This window comes from Balaenoptera acutorostrata, chromosome 8, assembly GCF_949987535.1.
Source record: "Balaenoptera acutorostrata chromosome 8, mBalAcu1.1, whole genome shotgun sequence".
NCBI classification, from domain to species: domain Eukaryota; kingdom Metazoa; phylum Chordata; class Mammalia; order Artiodactyla; family Balaenopteridae; genus Balaenoptera; species Balaenoptera acutorostrata.
In genome coordinates, this window is record NC_080071.1 from 113,870,334 (window position 1) to 113,894,720 (window position 24,387).

At 39.9% G+C, this 24,387-nt stretch overlaps 1 protein-coding gene across 14 annotated transcripts in view; it reads right to left on the reverse strand.

Moving 5' to 3' along the window:
* The window catches only part of NCKAP5 (NCK associated protein 5), a 1,062,317-nt gene that overhangs the window by 374,483 nt on the left and 663,447 nt on the right, over positions 1-24,387 (reverse strand). The window lies entirely within an intron of this gene.

Sequence of the window (24,387 nt, forward strand, 5' to 3'; positions counted from 1 at the left end):
GAATTATTTACAATAGGCAAGATATAGAAGCAACATAACTGTCCATCAACAGATGAACTGATAAGGAAGATATGGAATACACACACACACACACACACACACACACACACACACGTAGCTGACATCAGGGTAAACTGCTTCCACCCAAGATGCCAAATCAAGACTTCTTACTTTAACTAAACATGATATCTTTTCTTCTTCTCCATCTTTTCTTTACTATGGCATTGGCCAGGAAAGATGACGTCATCATCCATACCTCCCAGGCCATTGCTAATGGAGGCTACCTTTCAGACTGCTGGGTTTCTCATCAAAAATCCCAACCTGTCCATAACACTGGAGACCCCCTGGTCCTCCCAATTTTTCTTCTGTTCCCAGCGTCACTGTAAATTATAATCAACTCCCCTTGGAAGTCAGAGTCCAACGTTTATGGCCAGAGTAGCCAGTGCTTGTTTTTTTTAACCTTTCTCAGATTATATCTGTATTTTCCCAATTAGACACAAATACCTATAAAATTGTAGACTATTGGTACCGCCACATTCTTATGATTATCTAAATAAGACCTCCTCCCAATCATGAAAAGATCTCACCAGCAGTATTCATCTTTGCAAGGCCAAAATTGTTCTTGATATTAGGACAGCACTTGATTATCTTTTAGCTAAAGAAGAAGGTGTCTGTCCTGTGGCCAAAACCACTTGCTACACCTGGATTAACACTTCTCGGGAAGGTGAAACTCAGGTATGTAAGGTCACTGAGCAAGCCACTTGGCTTAAGAAAGTGACTCCTTTGGGGGGGGGGGTGTCTTTCTTTGACTTCTTTTAGATTGATTCAGATCTTAAGAACCATTGCCCTGAAGTGCTCTCCAGACGGTGGGAATTATCCTGCTTATAAGAATCATAGTAGTCTCCCTGGTACACTGTATTCTCTCAGAAGCTTTAAGTGCATATTCACAGCCACTAACCACCAAGCAGATTTTTTCCCCTAAGACTAGAACATTACAGTAGGAACAGAGAGAAAGAACGAATAAAGTAACGTGAACCTGCAATTATGACCTCTGAGTACCATAGAAATTCAGCAAAAAATGTCATGACCTGTGAATACCATGCAGAGGATCAGAAAAACCTGGAAAACTTCAGAGCAGTAACTGAGAGTGGTGGTAATGCCTTGAACTTTGACCACATCTCTCAGTTAAGCTGAGAGTCTGATCAAAAGGGAGGAATTGTTAACAGGGAGACAACACACCTAAAATGGAGTCACTTGGGCTAAGCCGCAGGTCAGAAAAGCGAGGTTAATACTTAACCTAATAGCAGTTTCAGCCTCTCCCAGGAATGTATTCTCAACCAGTCAGTCTAAAATTACCTGATCAACAGTAGTGATGTAACCCACCTGACAGACCCCTGCCATCCCCGCAAAGGAAGGTGACCTTGCCCGAAACAGTTCAGTCTTTGCTAGTAACTTCGCTGTCCTGCCTCTTTCTGCCTATAAAAGTCCTCCATTTTCTACAGTTCTTTGGAGCTCCTTTCTGTTTGCTACGTGGGCTGCTGCCTGATTCATGACTGTTGAATAAAGCCAATCGGATATTTAAAATTTACTCAGTTGAACTTTGTTTTTTTAACCGAAGTTTGCTGAGAAATACAGAATAAAGAATATTAAATGACAAGCAATGAAGTTGGGATTTGACCCTATGGTTAGACAAGAAACAATGAGAGCTTTAGAGAGGTAAACTACCTAACAAAAAGAAGGTTTATAAAATGAGTCCCGTAATCAGCTGGAGGCAAGGGCCACTCAGATCAGATGGGGATGAGCTAGATGGTGATATGGTAGAAACAGGAGAGGAAAAATGAAGAGACGTGTCGAAGAGCCATTTTCAGGAGTCAGCAGGACTCAGAGACAACTACAGGAATGAGTGAAAGTGCAGGGAAGCCAGAGGGACTCAATGGGGCTGGGTGAGGTTCTACAGTTGCATCCACAGAGGATGTTAAGAAGGGAAGCTGGCTGGAGCCTGGGACAGTGTGGTTTTGTTTTTAAGTTTTACTTCATTCTATTAAAAGCATTTCTGACCTTTAGGGACTAAAAGCCAGGAGAGCAGAACTTGTTCAAAACAAATACACGGGTTAGGCCGAAGGCAGATGTTGTGAATAATTCTGCCCCAAGGGGTCAGGGACATCGTCCTAGCAGAAGATAAGATAAAGTCGGAGTGGGGTCAAAGTGGAGGTGCATCTACCAAAGAGACAAGGGGAGGAAGGGTACACCAGGGAGAGGGAACAGCACATGCAAAGACACAAGGGTAGGAAATGGTAAAGCTCGTGAAGAATGTTGGAAAGCCATCTCGACCGCACCAGGATGGGCGATGTCAACAGCCACCCACTCTTGATAATGACACAAATGCCAAAATAACCACGCCATCCACAGCAGAGCACACACTAAACCTCCACCCAACAAACACATCCCTTAAGAAAGTCTTGGTGAAATGAACAGTTTAGACCAGGCTTCTGCTACTTATGAGGGGAACAGATCAGCTAGCCATGCTAGGAACAAATATTTTTCATGAATTATGCATTTTAACATTTCAGAAAGCACTGCCCTTAGAGGAGAAATGGGTCACAAGATGCAGAGATTTTATTAGAAAGAAGCATGGACATATTCAATGCCTAGAAATCTGGGTTCCCTAGCGGGGAGTGAACCTGCAGATCAGCAGGAGGAAACTGGATGCAGTGGGCCTAGAGGCAAGGGAAACCCAGAAGGCGGAGTCCCTAGAAGGGGGAGTGAAAAGGAAAAAAGATATTCTTTTTGTCTACTTGAGATTTTTCCTGGGGCCAAATATATGTTAGAATGTTTACATCTAAAGCCTTGATGAAAAGGTTTTCCAATATATTTCTATTTCTGAATGTATGAATATATATGCATATATGTGTATATACATCTACACACATTTGTATGTATGTGTATGTACATGCACACATGTACACGAATACTTAATTCATGGGTTATGTTTACTACTGAGCAAGGTAAAGGACTACAGAATGCATACTTCTGAGGTGACCCCCAATGATCCCTGCCTCCTGATATATTGTACTCCTGACAAGTATGATGTATATTTCCCATGACAATAGGTGGGACTTAGTGACTTGTTTATAACCAACAAAATATAGCCAGTTTGATGGGATATCACTTCTGTGATGACATTACAAAAGGTTGTGACTTCCATCTCACCAGCAAACTCTCTGTACTGCCGTCTCTGCTTGCAGGCTTTGATGAAGCAAGCTCCCATGGTGGAAAGGCCCATGGGGCCAGAAACTGAGAGCTGCCGATGACCAATCTCCACCAAGGAAGTGAATCCGAGCAACAGCAAGAAGCTTGGAAGCCAGTCCTTCCCGAAGGGTGGAGGTGACTACCTACAATCCCAGCAGACACATTCAATGCAGCTGTTGAGAGGCCCTGCAGCAGAGAATGCAGCTAAACCAGGTCCAGATTCCAGAATCTCAGAAACAATGCAGCGAGGCAATAAATATGTGTGTTGTTTTAAGGTACAGTTTTGGCGTAATTTGTTACAGGGCAAATAGATAACTAACATAAGGGCCAAATATTAAAACACATCCTCTCCATTCAAACAAGGAACACTGTAAAGTTTTCCCCATGTTGACTCTTGGCAGCACATTTTTGTACTGTCTTCTAGACCTGTGAATATTTTTTCTCATATTTTAATATATATTCTATGGTAATTTATTTATATTTCTTCATCCTGTTCCCTCCTTTCTTTGCTTCTTCTTTAAGAATGGCTTGGTTGCAAACCTACCACCTTCTTTATAATCAATGAGGAACTTCTTTCCAATACAGATCTTGTATGCAGGACTAGCTCTCTTTGATATAGTCAATGTACATTCTTTATACTTGAGACACATGTGTATGTACTGATTGCTTCTTGCTGACATGACTGTAAACTATATAAGAGCATGAAGGATATCTAATCACCCAGTGTAAAGATCTATGACCCAAACAGAATTGCTTGTATTTCATAGCCCTTCAATGCAGATTTGGGATTAATTTTGCAGATATAGTACAAGCTCTTTCATAGAACATTCAAGACTTTTAAAAATAACTCACAAAACAAGTTAATATCTTCACTTACTGCACAAATTTGAAATAAGTAAGTCATAGAAAAACAAACTCTCTCTACATATGTTTTAGCAGAATACAAGCTAAGGATGATAGACCCAAGACTTTCACAAGGTATCAAAATAGAATAATTTCAAGGGAAGTTATATGCATACCTCATAGAATTATCTAAAAATATACTGCTCATTATGCAACAAAATAATAGGCCTTTAATAAGCAAATGTAAACTATGGCACTTTATTTAATTCTGAAAATTTATAGTTAACTTATCTTTTACTAAGGATAAACAAAACATTTTAAAAAGATGTTGAAAACCTCATTTACTTGTACACTAAATGTGGGAGCAAGTTATGCACTTCTTTTAAACAATTATAATTTCCCCATATTGAAAACAACAGCTGTGAAAGAAAGTAATTAACATGATTTACTATATAATCATTCTATCATTAGATGCTATTTGGAAATACAGAAGCAAAACTGAGTGGCTTTCTTGCTAGCACTCATAAAGAAACCTGTTTTCTCAATCTTCTCCTCTTATGTATCAACTGTACATGAATAAGAGTTTTGTTAATTTGTAAGAGAACATTTTATGACAAGTTTTCTTGGATTTTGGAACTCATTCTCCATTGCCTGGTAGAGACGCTTAATATGTACGCCTAGCCCCACACACTATGTTACAAAGAGATCCAGCGCACATCTTCCTGGAGTGATAATGCATTTGACTACATGCCACAGGAAATATGATGATGGGTCTGAAAAGATAACGAAGCCTTATCCTTGCCTGGTATTTCTGACTGTGCTTTTAGGTAGTTTGCACAGAATGATAATACCGGGTGAATTAGTCCAATTAGCATCCTAGAGAAAGGGACAAAGAAATGAGTTTTTTCCCTTCACTTTACCATCCTTATTACCATCCAGTTTTCTCCAACTTATTCCTCCCACTGCCTTCTGTGGTTGAAATATGATGTAGCAAGAAGGTTTAAAAACAGGCAAATATCCAAAACTTTTTCTTACACTGAATGGTTCTCAGTGTCTGTATCTCCAAAGATGACTAAATGCTGGCTGATATCTAGAGCATAAAGCCATTAATCAGCCAGCATATGATCTATTTGATCTATGATTTGCCTTTTTTCCTTTTGAGACTAATTATAATTTTTGAGAAAGCAAAGGCTTCTACTTTGCGTGCTTCTGGAAAACTAAGATCATGTCATTCAATGAAACATGACTCTATGGTAGAAAGAATATGTGTAGGGTGCTGAACAAGGTATTACTTCTAATTTCTAAGTGCTTCAGTGCCTGTGAGAGGTGTGATATATATTCAGCAGATACCCCTGGGTGCTGTGGGTAGAAATGAATTTTAAAGAAAAATCTGACATTTTGTGAATTATGGTATCAACACTCCACTAAATGTCAGCAAGCAGCAAAGATACGACCAAGAGGAGTGAATGCAGAACTTCCTGAGTAACTACAGCCCTGGGTTAATGGGAACAGAGGATTTTCCAGCACTGTCTATTAGGAATACTTCCATTGGAGGCACAGAAGACCCAAGTTCATTCTTGAGCTCCAGGGATGGTGGCCACTGTGGGTCTTCTCAGTGATGATAGTACATTTTCTCATCACAGCCATCTAAAGTCTCAGCCAACTACATCTGTTCTAATTTTTTTTTTTAAAGAACACAATCGGGGGGGGGGGGGAATCACTGTGAACTCACTTTCCAGAAACTTCCCTGGCTTGAGAAAAAGAGGAGGGATTCCAGAAGAAAGTAATAATGACAAAGAATTCAAAAATTCAGAAAACTGACTGCCTTTGCATCTAAAGGATGTTTTGCTGCTATCCTGAAAACAGAACTATGAAGACTTCTTGGGAGAAAAAGTTGCAGCTTTCTTTCAAGGCATTTAAACTTGCTTTACTAGATTTCGTTTTTAGTTCCAGGCATTTTAAATTTATTTATTTATGGCTGTGTTGGGTCTTCGTTTCTGTGCGAGGGCTTTCTCTAGTTGCGGCGAGCGGGGGCCACTCTTCATTGCGGTGCACGGGCCTCTCACTATCGCGGTCTCTCTTGTTGCGGAGCACAGGCTCCAGACGCGCAGGCTCAGTAATTGTGGCTCACGGGCCCAGCTGCTCCGCGGCATGTGGGATCTTCCCAGACCAGGGCTCGAACCCGTGTCCCCTGCATTAGCAGGCAGATTCTCAACCACTGCGCCACCAGGGAAGCCCAGTTCCAGCCATTTTAAATCAAAGGAGAGGTTGTCTCAGAGGCTGAACTGACTTTGAGGAGGCCAGTGCTGCAGAAGGCTCTCAGGGAACCATCCTTGGTGCTGAATTCACATTCTTTCGGTCACCACCTCTCTTGCCTGTTATTTTGATCCTAATCTTTCCATAGCAAAATCCTCACTACTCCAGTCTACTGTGCTCATTTTAGACACACTGCCCCTTTGACAAATATTTTTAGCTACGTCCCAACCAGGGATCTAGCCAGACCTGTAAGCATCCCATCTGACTCAGTCCTGTCTCTTTTGCCCGGTCCTTTTCCTGCTGACCTCACCCAGGGTACCTTCCAGGGCAGTTCACTCCCATGCATCCTAGCTGGTAGGTGTGACTCATGCTGTCGAGTGGGTGTAAGAGACTCACTTCCCTGGGACTAAATGCATTTGCGGGGGGAGAGGGCAAGACATTCAGCAACAGGCCAGCTTAACTCTCCTCTCTAGTAATCATGCTGACTCCCTCTGCCTACTTCCTTCTTGAGCTGGTGGCCACGGAAATGACTTGTGACATCAAAACTATCACAAGCGTTGAGATCTAATGGTTCTACTCAGACAGACGAGTTCACACACATCACCCTGCAGGTCGCACCCACGAACCACATGGCAAACTCCCTTGAGTTTCTTTTTCACTCGGTGCAACTCATAATTTAAAGGATGGTAGACTATAAGTCACTGAACACAACAATTTACTGTCATTTATACTCCATACCCTGTTCTAAGTGCTTGGCAAGTGTTAAACCATATAGTTTTCAAGATGATAATCTCTATGACTAACTATTATTATTATCTCTCGTCCCCTGCAATTAAATGAAGCTAATGAGACAGACAAGTTAAGTGATGAGCTCAAGGTCACACAGACTATTTAGTGGTAGAGTGGGATATGCACTCAGGGAGTTTGGCTCTAGTATTCAGTATGCAAACTGCTTCACGTACCTGCAGCTATAAAATAGGGAGCCTGTATTGGGGACTCCTATGTTGAAAAGGAGGTTGGACTAAAACTCTTCAATTCCTTCCAGTTTGAAATGTTTGTGATTCTAAGAATGCTAAGAAGAGGGGTTTTCGTTCTGTTTTTTTTACTTAAACAATGGTCTTCTCCAAAAATGTGGGTTATATGCTAAAGTACAATTTATACGTATGGTAAAAATTATAAATAATTTAAAAATTATTCCATTATTTAATTTTTACTCAATGTCTTATTCAATATTTGCAGTTCTATATGCTTTTAGAAAATATTATATGCAGAGCATTACCCTGAATCTCTGCTGCTGTGTTAAATTTAGTGATCTCAGAATAGAATTCCTAGAGGGAATTATTTAACATACCTCAGAGTATATTTTGTCATGACCCAGGCAATTTAATAATATAAATTACTATTATTCCCAATATTTTTATTCTCGGAGTAATAAAAACAAAGAAAATATTCCAAACAAGTAAATTTTTCAGATAACTATTAACTACCTATTCAATCAAACAAACTTAGAAGAATCTTTTGGTGATTGTTTTCCTAAAACGGATCACATACTTTTAAGTTTTATGGCTATGATCTGAACATAATTTAACTTTTTCAGGACCATTTTGAACAGTCACTGGAACTATCAATTGTTGAGCGTATACAATTTTCCTGCCCCCTTTTCAATTTGTTATTTGTCTGACATTGTTATTATGATACTTGCCTCTAACAATGATTTATATCCATATAATATGTTCCATACTGATTGCTATGAACTTAGAAACTGTATAATCAAGTTGGTTAACAATGCGTCTAAAACAGAAATAAACCATTTATGAGTGAGAAGCACAATGTCCTCCAAAAAAATAAATAAATAAAATAAAGTGAGTGCAATTCAGTACAGAGTATATTGTTTTCAAAAAAATTTTTTTGATTCCTTTTGTATTCTCAGCTGTGCTGTAGGAAGTTGAACTCACCATGTAAGTAAATTTCATATACATTTTACAGCCATATCAGCAATTGCAGCATTAACTACTGTAATGACGCTGATTGGTATTTTATGGCAGATAAAAGTAAATATGTCACACATATTATGATATTTCATTTGTCACAAATTTCTGAAGTAGGCATTATTGTCCCGATTTGAAGACTATCATATAAAGGTTACAGAGGTAAAGTCACTTGCCCCAGACCAGTTAGAATGCAGTAGAGCGAGAATTCAAACCCAGAATAACAGTAACTGTTACCTTAATTGTGTGGGGAGAAGGGAGAAATTCAGGGAAGAAAAAGTTACCTCCGGGTAACAACATAACTATGGATCTGATCCAGCTTTTCTAGGCTGTCTTAGTCAGCTGAGGCTGCTATAACAAAATACTACAGACTGAATGGCTTACTAACAACGAACATTTATTTCTCATAGTTCTGGAAGCTGGCAAGTCCAAGATCAAGGCACCAAGAGATTTGGAGTCTGATGAGGACCGGCTTCCTGGTTCACAGATGGCCATCTTTTCACTGTGTCCTGTGTGGCAGAAGAGGGCAGGGAGCTCTCTAGGGCCTTTATTAGAAGCGCATGTTCCCATTTATGAGGGCTCTCCCCTCATGACCTAATCACCCTGAAAAGTCCCACCTCCAAACACCATCACACTTGGGATCAGGTTTCAACACTGAATTTTGGGATGACATATTCGATCTACAAAAACAGTTTGTATCTAAAAGTAGAAATGCTACCCAGTGTGGTATGATCTGATACTAATAAAGCTGAATCAGTCAATATTTACTGAGTATCTACTACGTGGATTTCAATAATAAATATCTTTTCAGGGCCTTGAAATGAGTGGTACTCGCCGCAACTCATGGGACAGGCTAACGATTGCCCCCAGGGTACATCAGGTTGCTCAGAGGGAAGCAGAAAGAGACAGGAAAGTGGCGAAGTATACACACTGCCAGAAAACGCTCACTGACTGTCCACTCCTGTTTGTTTTCCTGCTTCAAATAAGCCATAATCGACTTTGGAAACCCATCTGACAAACAGAAATGTTAACAAGGGTTTTTTCTGGATATATATACCTAAACCAGTTAGAAAAGAAAATATCCCTCAGGCCCCCGTGAGACTGGCTGCCCAAATCATGAAAATCCTCTTAGTTATGTGCACAGCTGTCAATGCAAACAGGTACCTGCAGAAGCTGTTAGCCAAATCCCCCTCCTGCCCAGAAACAGCGTGTTTCAGAGACCTGTTCCCTGGTCTACACATGCCGACATGTGTTGTTTAGTGTAGATTAGGTTTCAGAGAAGAAAATATGAAGTTTGATCACTGAGAGATTTTCTCATTAAACCACGACATCAAAGAATTGATTTCGAGAGGGGAATGACCTTGAGGTTACAGAGGGATGGCTAATGATGGAGTGTAGGGGGTGTGGGCTATTCTCAGGGTGATGGGCGAGCACACAGACACCGGATTCCCCAACCGGGGTCGCGCACTCGGTGTCTGCAGGGGCCCAGCAGGCAAGGCAAGTTGAGGGACCGGCCAGGGGAGCGGTCCAGCCCCACCTCCTTCTGTTCATGCCTGCTGTGGGGAGCTCATCCTGTGTTGAAATTCGTCCAGTTCTCCAGGGAAGACATAAATCTAGATTTTGCAGGTATCTTTATATTTTAAACTGAGGGTGGGCTCCACGAGCTGCTGAAGCCCTCCAGAATGCCAGCTTCATTTCTGACCCAGAAGACAGGCAAGTGACTCGAGATAATTGCAGGATATTCTGCCTGGCCATTTGGGTGAAGCCAGGTTGACATGTGGAAATCCCGACGAGGTGTAAAAACCTCAGCTATTAAAAACATTCGTTATTGTTTAGTATGAAATCATAAATACAGCAGATACTTAGACACACAGTGAGTCCTGAGGATAGAGGGGGAGTAGGAAAGCAGTCACACACATTTTGTGCGAACCAACCCTCCAAAAAAACCCACGCTGTGCTTTTACATTTGATGTGGCCATTTGGACGGCACAGGATCGCAACGGCAGCTTCCAAATGCTCCTCTCAATAAAACTGCCACCTCCAATGCCCCGGGGGCGGTGAGCAGCCTATCTCCACAGCCAGCAGCTGGGCCAAGTCCAGTTCAACAGACAGCTGTTTTCAGAGCATGGCGATGGGCGTTGGTCAATGTCTCGGCCAGGGGGAGAGTGGACAAATCAGGTGGTGTATTAGTTCCCTGTGGTCATCTTGGAGCACAAACTAAGAAGCTGAATGACAGAAATTTAACTGCTCACACTTCTGGAGGCCAGGAGTCCAACATCAAGCTGTCAGCTGGGCCACACTCTCTCGGCCCTAGGGAAGAACCTGTGCCTTGCCTGCCCCTGCTTGCGGTCACTACTGGCATCCTTGTCTACGGCTGCATCTCTCTCTGCTCTGTCTTCCCACTGCCTTCTCGTCTGTCTTCTCTTCTGAGCATCTCTCTTATAAGAACAACTGTGACCGCATTCAGCGCCCACCCAGATAACGCAGCAGAAATGCTTTCTCTCAAGATCGTCAACTTATCACGCCTTTTGCCAAATATAGCAATAGTCACTCTTTTGCCATATAAGGTGTGAGGTAACAGAAAATATATATTGGTCCCTGCCCCCTGTTCCTGGCACAGACCTGCTAAAACCCTTATAAACTCCTAAACAACTAGAATACTACGAGCATCTCTTATTCTAATATTTGCCTCTGACCCCATCTCTGATGCAGGGCTCCTAAAACACTTGTAAATTCCTAAGCTGTAAGAGCTCCAGGAACATCTTTTGTTCTAATGAGGTGACTCTGGGTGGGCTCCTGGAGGGCTCCGGGATGGGGCTGGTCACCAGAAAGACCAAGCCATGATCAGAAGCTTGGACCTTTCAGCCCTATTCTCCATCCTCCAGAGAGGAGCTAGAAATGGAGTTAATGGTAATCATGCCTGTGGGAGGCAGGCTCCACAAAAATCCCCACAGCACAGGCTTCAGACGGCTTCCATGCTGGCAAACACATCCACACCAGGAGGGAAATGCACCCCGACTTCAGGGGACCAGCAGCTCCTGTGCTTGGGACGCTCCCAGACCTGGCCCTACATATCTCTTCATCTGGCTGTTCATCTGTATCCTTTATCATATCCTTTAATAAACCGGTGAACTTAAGCAAAGTGTCTCCTTCAGTTCTGTGAGCTGCTGTACCAAATCAATCAAACCCATGGAGGGGGTCATGCGAACCTTGGATTTGTAGCCAAATCGGACAGAAGTTGCGGGTAACCTGGCGACCTACTCATTGTGACTGGCCTCTGAAGTAGAAGGGGAGCAGTCTTGTGGGACTGAGCCCTTAACCTGTGGAATCTGACACTATCTCCAGGCAGACAGTGTCAGAATTGAGTTGAATTGTAGGACATCCAGCTGGTGTCACAGAGAATTGCTTGGTGTGGGTCATACCCCCTGCAACACATTTGGTGACCAGGAGTGTCAGAAGGGAAGTGTTCTATGTGAGCAGGAAAGGAAACACACAGGGAAGAAACACATAGTAGGGAAGAACTGGGGTTTTCCCTATACAAGAAGGAAAAAACTGAATTTTTCCTTTATATACGGTGATATTCACAAGTTCTGGATATAGGGCATGGGGATGTCTTCTGGGGTCTCACCATTCAACCCACTACGGGCAGGGAGTTGGGGCAAGTAGCAGAGATTGCAAAAGTTCTCCAGAAACCTAGAGCACCCCACAGGATCTCAATTCTGGGAAACCTGAAGGGCCTTACAGGATTTCAATAAATGAATTCAAGGAGACAAGACCAGGATATGGTCACTGAGATGTGGGAACCCATATGACAGGAATTAGAGGAGAGGGTACGGGCCGCTTAGGACTCATGTCCACAGCCTATTTCCTTTCACGAGGGCCAGAGGAGTCCCAGAGCAATTGTGAGGCTTAGTCTGGCCATGGGTTTTTAGATCAGCAGCAGGTTTTTCAGATCAGCTGAACTGCCAGGTGGCAAATGGACAAATGCAAGTGAAACCAATATGACTGAGAAGTATATTCAACAATCTGAAATAAACCTCAGCAGTTCCCCTATGGAGGGAATACTTTGGGTGCTGAAATTCTGTAAAGCAAATCAAGACAAGAGGTTCTGGCTTACTTTAGCTAGTTAACTTTTAAAATGCAGATGGTCAAGAGGCATATGAAAAGATGCTCAACATGGCTAATCATCAGGGAAATGTAAATGAAAACCACAGTGTGTGGCATTCTTCACAGAACTGGAACAAATAATTTTAAAACGTGTATGCAAATGCAAAAGACACCTGTCAGAATGGCTGTCATCAAAAAGAACACAAATAACAAAGTGGAGAAAAGGGAACCCTTGTACACTGTTGGTGGGAATGTAAATTGGTGCAGCCACTGTGGAAAATAGTATGGAGGGTTGTGAAAAAACTAAAAATAGAACTACCATATGGCCCAGCAATTCCACTCCTTGGTATATATCCAAAAAAACAAAAACACTAATTTGAAAAGATACATCCACCTCAATGTTCATAGCAGTGCTATTCACAATAGGCAAGATATGGAAACAAGCTAAATGTCCACCAACAGATGAACAGATAAAGAAGGTGCGGTACATATATATAATGGAATACTACTCAGACATAAAAAGAATGAAATGTTGCCATTTGCAGCAACATGGATGGACTTGGAGGGCATTATGCTTAGTGAAATAAGTTAGAGAAAGACAAATACTGTATGATAGCACTTATATGTAGAATCTAAAAATTACAACAAACTAGTGAATATAACAGAAAAAAACCAGACTCACAGATACAGTGAACAAACTAGTGGTTGCCAGCGGCAGGGGAAGGAGCAATATAGGGGTTGGCGAGTGGGAGGTACCAACTGCTGGATGTAAGACAGGATACAAGGATGTATTATACAGCACGGGGAATATAGCCAATATTTTATAATAATTGTAAAAGGAGGGTAACCTTTAAAACTTGTACTCAAAATATATATGGAGGAAAAACAAGTAAATAAAAATTTTTAGTAACAAAAAGTAAGGGACTTCCCTGGTGGCGCAATGGTTAAGAATCCGCCTGCCAATGCAGGGCACACGGGTTCGAGCCCTGGTCCGGGAAGATCCCACATGCCACGGAGCAACTAAGCCCATATGCCACAACTACTGAGCCTTTGCTCTAGAGCCCGTGAGCCACAACTACTGAGCCCACGTGCCACAATTACTGAAGCCTGTGCGCCTAGAGCCCGTGCTCCGAAACAAGAGAAGCCACCGCAGTGAGAAGCCTGCACGCCGCAACGAAGAGTAGCCCCCACTCGCCGCAACTAGAGAAAGCCCGCGCGCAGCAACGAGGACCCAACGCAGCCAAAAATAAATAAAATAAAATAAAAATTTAAAATAAATAAATAAATAAATAAAAGTAAAGGGATATTTTAAGTCATTTGCAAACAATCATCAATACATCCACATGGCTCTATTTTTCATTTGGGATCAACTCCTGATCTTGAACCCAAGGCAATAGTCTCACTGCCTCAAGATCATTCACAACTAAATTCTACTACAATTCTGCACACGCAATTGCATGGCGAGGTTTAGCCCTGACCCAGGAGTTCAGATACCAGGAGATCAGGAACACATCATCCCACCACCTGTACGTAACACACGAAACTTTTATTTGAGATTATAACCCAGTGGGAATAGATGAGCAGCCCGTCCAGGGCCAGGTCTGGAGCAGGGAGTGCTGAGCCCAGAGCCAGGCACAGTTATCAGAGAAGTTGATATTGGCATGGCCCCTGGTCCCAGGCAGCCACCAGCCAGCTCTGAACACTAGCACCCTGAGCCACAAAATTTACAAGACATGGAGAAAGTTCAGCGTGCGCACTTCTTAGGGAGAGTGGTCATGATGAAAAGCTGTCCCATGGACAGCTTTGTTTTGATTATTTTACAAATTTTTTTCAAGCAGTTAATGATGTCTAGACAATTTACTCATCATTTAATGAACAGACATTAACAGAAAAATAGAACATGTCAGTAAAATTCTAAATGGAAATAACAGGGGAGAAGTATGTCTGTCTGTGAAACTGTGTCTTAAGGAATATATGAAAACAAATACAATTCTAGTTTTCTGAACATTTTACATAATCTGAGACCATGGTATTGAACTCTGGCAGACAAAGTCTACCTGGGGTAGGACATTGTTAAAATAAAGACACCAGGGCTCCAGCTCCAGGGCTTCTGAATCTGATTCAACAAGCACCTCTCAAGTAATTCTGCTATAGGGCATCCAGGGACCACACTTGGTAAAACACTTCTCTAAGATAGACAAGTGCTAAAAATTTAACAAGAATTATTTGGAAAAAATCTATTTGTAACAGGAAAATATTACATATTAATGTACCATAAACTGAAGTTGTTGATCATATGCATGAGCTCAGGGATTTTAATCATGTTTTTAATTTATTTACAACTTATTCTTAATTTGGAGGATCCTTGATTTGATTTTACTTCTTTTGAACACTGCTTTTAAATCCTAGATCCCCTTTACTAGAATTGATATCCTAAACATTTATAGAAGAAAACAATTTAAACCTCTGTATTCATTCAGAAGTATATCTAGCACACCTTAATTAATAGAACTGAGAATTAATGGAAGTGTGCTATCTGATAAGGCAGAGACTATAAACCTTTCCTCACCCTCCAACTGGTTCTTGTGCATTCATATTTCTCCTCTCATATTTTTCACATCCTACACTGTGATGCACTTATCTGTGAATGCCATCTACCCACTGGACTACATCGTTTGAAATCAGGGTGATGGCATTCTCCATCCTTGTGTATACCCTCAAAACAATGCCTTGAATAAGGCTGATATAAATAATTCTACTGAATTAAGTTAAATGGAAAGTGTGCATGCTCTTCTTACTAGGAGGATAATTACATACTTCATTATATGGGTATACATGTGTATTTAAAAATCTCTGTAAGTCTACCAATTTGGTTCTCAAAAGAAATTGTTTTCTAAAGAAGCATGGGAAAATAAAAATGTATACAGGATGTTGCCAACCTTTGAAAGAATAATGAAGGCCAGCACAGAAGGGCATCTCGTCTGAGGCATCTGGGTGTAACCAGACAGCCTTAAGAATGCGTTCTTCTACAAAAGGGAATTGATTTGGATACATGGGAAATGGGAGGCTGTGAGGGGTTGAGCTGCTCAACCTTTCAGACTCTTGCTACATGGGCAACATTACTAGTCACCTGCAGTTTCTCTATTTCTCCGGGCCATGCAAAACTAATTAAAAGTTATTGAATTTTCTCCTGGATAATTTCTAGGCTATTCATTCAAATTTGGAGTAGATAAGAGGTTTGGAATGACTTGAGTTCAATGACAAATGTTAACTTATGCAAAAGCAACGGCCTAAGAATAGTGATGATTTTGTAAAATACCCCAAGGGAGTTTTGCATATTTCAGATTCTTTGGTGGACTACAGATGCACATTCCACTCATGGCAACTGTGAAATTTTGCAAAGGAGATGCTCTTTACTTCTCTCTGAGTTGCTCTGGAACTAAAGTTGGATGAAGCAAAGCCAAACTGTATAAAGAGTGCTGAGGGCACAGCAAGATAACTTTTACACATACTTGACCTGGAACTGGGAAAAATTGTGACTTCCCTCTCTGACAAATCATAGAATCAGAAACCGCAAAACCAGCCACTATCATGGGAATGACTGTCCATTTTGATGACAACAAGAACTGATAATGACTATTTCAGTTAAAATTCTGATGATGATAGCGTTAAAAGCAGGAAGTTCACAAGTAGTTTTCATTTACTGCACGAAGTTTAAGAATAGTCATGTGAGGAATTTTTTTTCCTATCACCCACACTTGTTCAGTAGACAGATACTTTAAAAGATATATTTATTCAAGAGAGATACTAAAAAAATATATATGGCATTGAAGTGGTCATTATTCTGAGGTATACGAACTGAAATTGTCTTAAGTTGAGGTTTAATTCAGCCATTTGAGAAAAGGTTGCCTTGCTTCATCTGCTAAATAAAATTACATGAGGCGAGATCTATGACCAATGTACTCAGCACTGAACTTACGTTAAGTCCTCTGCTCTGTATTGATTAAAAGTGTAAACATTGACTCTTCAAAATAGAACCTTCTCAGCCTTACAAGAGAGAAATAAACAATGCCCTTATGCACACTCTTTGTAAAACAGAGGAAGAACTTAGCTCTTTAACAGAAAATTTCTTTCTAACAAAAATTCTCCTTTAACACTATTTTCATTGCAGTTTACATTTTGTGAATGACAAACATACTAAAGAATATAATTTACTCCACTGATTTGCCTCTATTTTTATGACATGCTTGATGATTTGATCAAAAGATTATTTGATAATTCAATGTGGTCATTTTTTATTATGCAAGGATTTGGCTTAGTTTTTATTATACAAGACAACCATACAATCTAAATTTATAGGAAGGTGTCTTCCCACTGATTTTCAAGTTTTTATGTGTATTCAACAGGCCTAACGCAACAAAATGGTAAGGAATAGAAAGCACCTATCCCAATGTCTGGCAAATTAGAGAGAGCTTTTAGTAATTGCTTGTTGCATCGCCAAGGAGCTGTTGATGTATAATGGAAAGTATGTGGCCTGGGGTGGGAGCGGGTCACACAGGCAGGTGGTAGATCTCTTTCTCAGCCCACATGTTAACTGGTTTAAGATGCTCTTCTGAAAGAAAGGTGAGCAATAAAACAATTTCTACATGAAACCAAAGAATTATTTAGTGAAAACTGAAGTAAACACAACAGGTCTTTAAGATATCTCTGACAGGTCACTGAACCAACAGACTTATACTTCTTTCAAAATTGCTTTTATATTCACATACTAAAATTCTGATGTATAAGAATAGTGTAACTGTTCTGTAAACTAGTCTAGTTGTTTTGTGTGTGTGTGGGAACAAACATGCGCTTTTCCTATTTGCCATAACTGAGCCTTAATATAAATTAAAGATATGGTGAATCTTACAGATTCAACCATATTGGGATGACTTTTCATTGGCATTATTTAATTTAACTGCAATTAAATAGATGAGTTGAAATCAGCCTTTCTTTCAGGGAGGCCTAGTCTGCCTAATTCATCTTAGTGTCATTGTTCTTTTTGGAGAGTCCCTAGATTTTATATCAAAACAAATAATTTTATAGGATTATTAAGTATGTAAAAAAATTCTGAAGAATTGCATCTGATAGGTTCAAGGTTAATATTTCTGGAAAAATAAAAATAATATTATATTAATATAAGATAAGATTATAGCTATTTGTATTAACTATTTTTTTTCTTATATTCTGTATTCTCGGTGCTCTGGCGTCTGAGTCCTTGCTGACCTGGGAGAGACTGCCCCTCCCAGGGGTATCTAATGCCCCTTTGGAGTGTGCCTTTCATATGCAAACCAACCAAGCCACACCCCATACTGCAAACCACCTCCTCTCTTCCGGTGCCTGTACTCCAGGAAGTAATGTTCCTCTGCCCTGATCACCCAGGACCAGGTACCACCCAGCCAGAGGTAGCCCCTACATCAGAGCTCACTGAAATTATTCAGATCAGTCAACCTTAAACTTGCTTACCTGCCCTGCCTTTCCTGAGAAAAGCACAATAATGGCCCCTGCCCATGCTTTCCCCTAGCTCTCCTTTTGCCTCCTAACCAACCCTGGTGCTTCCTCACATGGCCCTGCATGGCATGCTGTGCCTCAGGTTTCTAGGGAATCCATGAGTATAAAAAGTTCTTCATTCAGAACATTCATTTCTGTGTTTGTGTACCTCATCACATTTGATTAAAACAAATCCCAGGGATAATCTAAAATACCATTTAATTGGGTAATTAATTATAACATCATTTGAGGAATATGACTCTTAATGGTGAGAGACACAACACTCCTACATCAAAGAAAGACCTTTAGGAATTTCAGTGGTGAGATCCAGGCTTGTGCTTAGAGCATCAGGATGAGTTGTGAGAGAACCTAAGACTGGCTTCAACAGTCACTATATGGAAAGGCTAGCCTTCCAGTGAAAAGGGTTTCCCACTTGAGGTCCATTGGGATTGGATGCAGAATCCTAGCGAACCATGTTAAGGTTTCTGTTTGGGGGTTTAACATTTTGTGTCTCACTTTAGTGTGTGAAGAAGACTTAGAAATGCTTGCCATGGAACTAATTTAACTTTTGACAGCTAAACAGACTAGAAGAAATTTTTAAAAAGACCCAGTTTTCATCAGTGTTGAATATTTATCCTCCGGTTAACCCATCCCATAATCAGACATCTGCTTCTTTGTAAAGGAATAAATTATGTACTGTGTCAAACACTTCCTTGAGCTTTTCTAGCATTTACAGAATAAAAAGTACAATTTAACACAAAGTTTGTCTGAAAGTATTATCTAACTGTTGCACAAGAAATAGCATTGTATACCAAGAAAGATTGTTAGCAAACTACCTGGAGCTTCTCACACCATGCTTAGCTCAGAGTGGGTATCTAAAAAATGCTTGTCCCTTGCTTCTCTTATTCATCTTTGAGGGCAAAGACATAATCTCATATTTTATTCTCTTGTGTACTTTCTTGCATTCTTTCCAGCTCAATGCTGAGTACACAACTGGGAATTCTGTGCTAGTTTTTTTGATTGGCTGGAAGATAGGCTGATTCAATGATACCTATATTAGGATGCTTGAAATAATATATAATGATGTAGTTCCTGCCCAATGGAATATTAAGTCTCATTAAGGATTCAAAAGCTATAGAAGGGAGAGCCCAGAAACAGACCCACATACATACGAAAATTTGGTATTTGACAGAACTGTCACTGCAGACCAATGAAAAAAAAAAAAGACAAGCTACTCAATTAATGGTACTGGAAAACTATCCATAATTAGACATTTACCTTATACCATAAGGATAAAGGATCAATATTTAGAGTACAGGATAATATCTTTATGAATCTGGGGTAGGAAACATTCCTTAAATAGGACCCTAGAAACACAAACAATGAAGAAAAATGTGATAAATATAACTGCATTGAAAAAGATTCTGTTCATCAAAGGACATAAATAAAAATTTGAAAAGGTAAGCCACAGAGTAAAAGAAGATATCTGCTATGTATATAGTAAGAAAAGGACTAGTATCCTTTACATACACGAAAGAGAAGAAGACAACTCAATGGAAATTTAAGCAAAGTTCACGGACAGGAACTTTGCAGAAGACAAACTTTATATAAACGGCCCATAAATGCGTAAAAAGATGCTCAGTTCCATTAGTAATGGGTAAACTGAAATTAAGCCACAATAAATATTATTTCACAAACATACGATTGACCAAAAAACAAAAAACAAAATTAAGTCTGACAAAACCAAAACTTGGCAGGATGTGGAGCTCTGGGAATTTAAAGCATTCCCAGTGGGAGTGTAAATTAATGTCACCATTTTGGACAGAAATTTGACAAAATCTAGTAAAGTCAAGAATAAGCATGCCAAACAACCCAGAAATTTCACTCCTACCTATTTATATGCTCTCAGAGAAGCTCTTGCACATATGCTCAAGGAGACATGACCAAGAAAATTCATAGCAGCACTTTCTGTATGAGCCACAAAGGAAATAGAAATCATTGACACTCACCTGTGTAATGGGATACTACACAGCAGAGAAAATAGGCATAGTATCAACATGGATAAACCTCACAAACAAAATAAATGTTGAATCAAAAAGAGAAAGTTGCAGAATACATACTGTATGTCACCACTATTATACTGTTTTATAAATGGAAAACTAATAAGAACAGATACTACCCTTGATTTTAGCCAAAAGGCCATTTATCTTTGATTTTTAATATCAGCGTGGGTTCATGGATATTTATTTTCTTCTATGGGCTGTAATCCAATATTGCCATTTATTTTATTGCTCAAGTTGTACCGGATTTTGCCATTAGGAGCTCCTTCAAGCGGCTCCCGTTCCTATCAACGTGTCCCATCGGTTTTTAAGCACTGCCTTACTTTTTGGTACCACAAGGTATTTCAGGCTCATTTTCTATTTTCTTAGCCTCAGATCTGGAATCAACCATTTTCCTAAGTACTCCTGATTCCTTTTATTAGAAAATGGTATTTGGAACCCAAGACCTGGGCTGTAAATTTGCTCATTGCTTCTAGGGTGTCACTGTTTCTAGGCCCTTTTTGCAGACAGAGCTAGAAAATATATGTATGCATTCTAACCCATACATATACACAGGTCTATATTTATTTCTATGTCTATTCATAAGAAGCTTGTTAGTTTTATTGGGGTAGTGTTAAATTTACAAATTAATTTAGGGAGAACTCTAAATGTTGACATTATTTCTAATAACAGATTAATTTCTTTCCATTTGTTCAGCTTTACTTTTGTGTGTTTTAATGGGTATTTAGCAATTACCCTCATACAGAAAAGAAATGAAAAGCAATACTATATATGGACTTGGAATCCATAAACATGTAGTAAAAGTAAAAAGGTATGAGTGGGATTAATAGGCACGGAATTTAAGATTAGGTTAACTTTGTGATGGAAAGTAAGAGAATCAGATCAAGGAGAAAAACAAAGATGACCATAACTCTATTTGTAATATTCTATTTCTTAATCTGGGTACTGAGAATATGTATTCATTATATTATTCTTTATACAATTTTGAACCAAAATATTATTCAATTTTTAAAAATATCTAAATGAAAAAAATCAAATATATTTTTAAAAATAATTCTTCTAAAGATTTAAATTTCTTCACAAAGTTTACATTCTTACAACAAATGAAAGCTTAAAAAGTAGAGACCCTCCAGTGAATTTTTACATTTTGCTAAAGAGAGAAAAACTACCCAGCCTTCAGAAATAGTTTAAAAACTATATAGGGCAACTGGCAAAGTATTGCAAATTATTTACATGACTTTAGTAAAAGGAAGAAAGAATATCTGGAAATGGATATACTAGAATGAGTTTTCTCCAGAAGAGAAGAAACATGAAGGGTCCGGCGAGTCTGCTGCTCTTTTTATTGGAGTTGGTGTAGCCAACCATCTCTGTAGCTGCCTATTCTGTTGTTGGCTCTATCTCCACAATCCAAGTAAAATTAATAGGTTAGCTTATCAAAATAATGCATGCCGAGGAAAAATTTCTGAGTGATATGCCCTTGTTCCCCTCTTTGGCCACAGAGACCTACTTAAAGTGCAATAGCCTGCACTTGTTCTCAGTAAATTCAATTACGTTTGTTTCTGGCTACTTCAGCTGGCCATGATGACTGCAGATTGTACCCTGCCCTCATCTTCCAGGCTAATTTTCGTGCCTGCAATGTGAACTTGATCGGTATGCTTTGTTTTTTCCAATCCAAATTTCTTTAGTAAGGACCAACTTATAAACAGTGCTGTGTTAGGCACTTTTCAAACACCTCTCTGTAGCAGCGTCTCAGCAGCCCTCTGCACCCCAGTCCCATGAAATCTAGTACCTGCTCATGCCCAAACCATTGCTTTCTCTCGATCTGTTAATATGCATTAAGCCTGCCAAGATCGCTGAGGATCCCTAAAAACCTTCCTATGAAGTGAATCCAATCTATATACGTTTGAGAAAGATCATTTTAAAAATGTGCTGGATTATGAACTTTCAAAGTATTTTTTCTATGGCTAACTGAAATGAGAAACTTTACAAACTATCAGGTATCATTTTTCAACATAATTATTTTGACTTTAAACATTAAAGAACTCATCTGCCCCCACCCCACCCCCTTGCAATTGCCTGGATGATAATGAAGTAATTGCAGTTATAATTACAAAGGACTTCGATTCAATTGAATTTTAATTATTTAGAATTTGTAAACACTTCAGGAAAAGCTCATTAAGCTGGATGAGACAGCTTGTTTGCAAGGGGACCGAGGAGTAAGCATTTACAATGGTTCACATTACAACATCCATTTACTGACACTAACCCTTCTGATTAACCAGTAATCACACTCACTGGGAGTGAGCAGCCCTGGCAAAGCTTGTTACAACTTCTAAAAAATGATTTGCAAGGCTGAGGATATAAATGAACCCTCACAATCAAAAACAGCCAGCAGAACTTTGGCCTGCATGCACTTTGGAGAACAAACAAAGATTCTCACAAAATGCATGCATTTAAGAATATTGGTGATTCCACCTCAAAACAGAAACAGACTCACAGACTTAGAAAACAAACTTATGGTTACCAAAGGGGAAAGGTGGTGGGGAGGGATAAATTAGGAGATTGGGAGTAACATATATATATACACTACTATATATAAAATAGATGATCAACAAGGATCTACTGTAGAGCACAGGGAACTCTACTCAATACTCCGTAATAACCTGTATGGGAAAAGAATCTGAAGAAAACATAGATACATGTATAACTGAATCACTTTGCTGTATACCTGAAACTAACACAACATTGTACGTCAACTATACTCCAATATAAAATAAAAATTTAAAAAATAATAAACAGAAAAAAATATTGGTGAAACTGATGTCTTAGAGTCCCTGCCGATTCGGGTTTAATTCTTTTACTTTAAAACTGTGTGATTTGCACACCTTCCTCAGTCCCAGGGCCTCACCACGATGTGAGGCTCCTAGTACCCAAGGGATGGCAAACCTCAGCCCTTGCACAAGACGCGTGTAGAAGGAAGTGCTCTAGGCTGTAGCAGTGGAAAGGGTGCCCTATTACATCTGGGGGTACCTGGCTCAACCATACCTGGGATATCTTCTAGCCTCTCTGAAGATATGAATAGCTACCTCACAGAGTTTCATGGAGGATTTAACATGCCTCACATACAGAAGGCAGGAAATACTTGTAGTTCGTGGTGGTAAAAATGTTGAAATAAAGGGTTGACCTTCACTTACCTAGGCCACAGCTACTAACATTCTGTTGATTGATGTCTGAACATGTTTTAACTTCAAAAACTAACGTTTTCAGAAGCCATCATCACTGGTCTATTTGATTATGAGCATTCTAATACTTAGCAAATGAAGGCTATGTGTATTATACAATATAAGGATTACTGAATGAACATATTTATTAGGCAAATTAAAATCCCACCTGGGGATAAAACACTCTCATTGTCACATTTAACCAGACCTGTTTTCATCCATTATTGGAATTTTGGCACCTCCTGCAGATACTTGGCTAGAAACAGAATAATAACAACAATCGTCATGAATACCCAGCTTGACAAAGGGCTTTTAAATTTCTAAAATGATTTTAAGATTCATTTTTTCAGCTTGTCCTACTTTGGGCACAGGCAGGTTTTACACAGTGCCCCTAAGCAGTCAGTGGCCATGGAGTGTATGCGATGGAAAAGACTAATTGGTTTCATTTCCCTTTGTAATAAATGGGCACAGTGCACCCTGGCTAGGACGTCCCCCTCCCTGTTGGAGATTCCCATCCCCCTCAGCTCCATCACCAGGTCTTGTGCTTGTAGCTCCAGGGCTCCAGCATGCTTTGGTCAGTCAGTCTAAATCCCAGGTCATCTTTTAAGGTTTGACTCAAAGCAACCTCACCAATGAACACTGAATCACCATCATGCCCAGGGTCAGTGTGAAAGATGAAAGGTGAAAAGGTATAGAGATATAAAACTTCCCCCCCTACAAAGTTCCAACAGAATGGAGACAAAAGTAATATTTATAAATAGGTAACTGTCATTTCAGTCTGATGTGCTAAAATCCAACAAGAAAAGACAGATAATACACTTCATTGAGTTGAGGGGATTTGGTCATTGCCTGTTCCGCTGGCCCTTCCCGTCTCTGACCACCCATAGCTCTTACTGGTAATTGACAATTTGGCACCTGCTGGGTTTCTTAGCTTATCCAGTGATTTTTACAGCTCCTTGCTGAAGTGTAAGTCACTTGAGGGGAGGAACTTGGGGGTCATTCTTCTTGAGGATTCCCATAGTACTTGGCATAGTCTTGGTTACAAAATTAGGGCTCAGTAGAGACACATTAATTAATTGTGTGTAGAAGACTCAGTGGATAGGAAGGATAAAAATGCTGGGAGAAAGCAACATT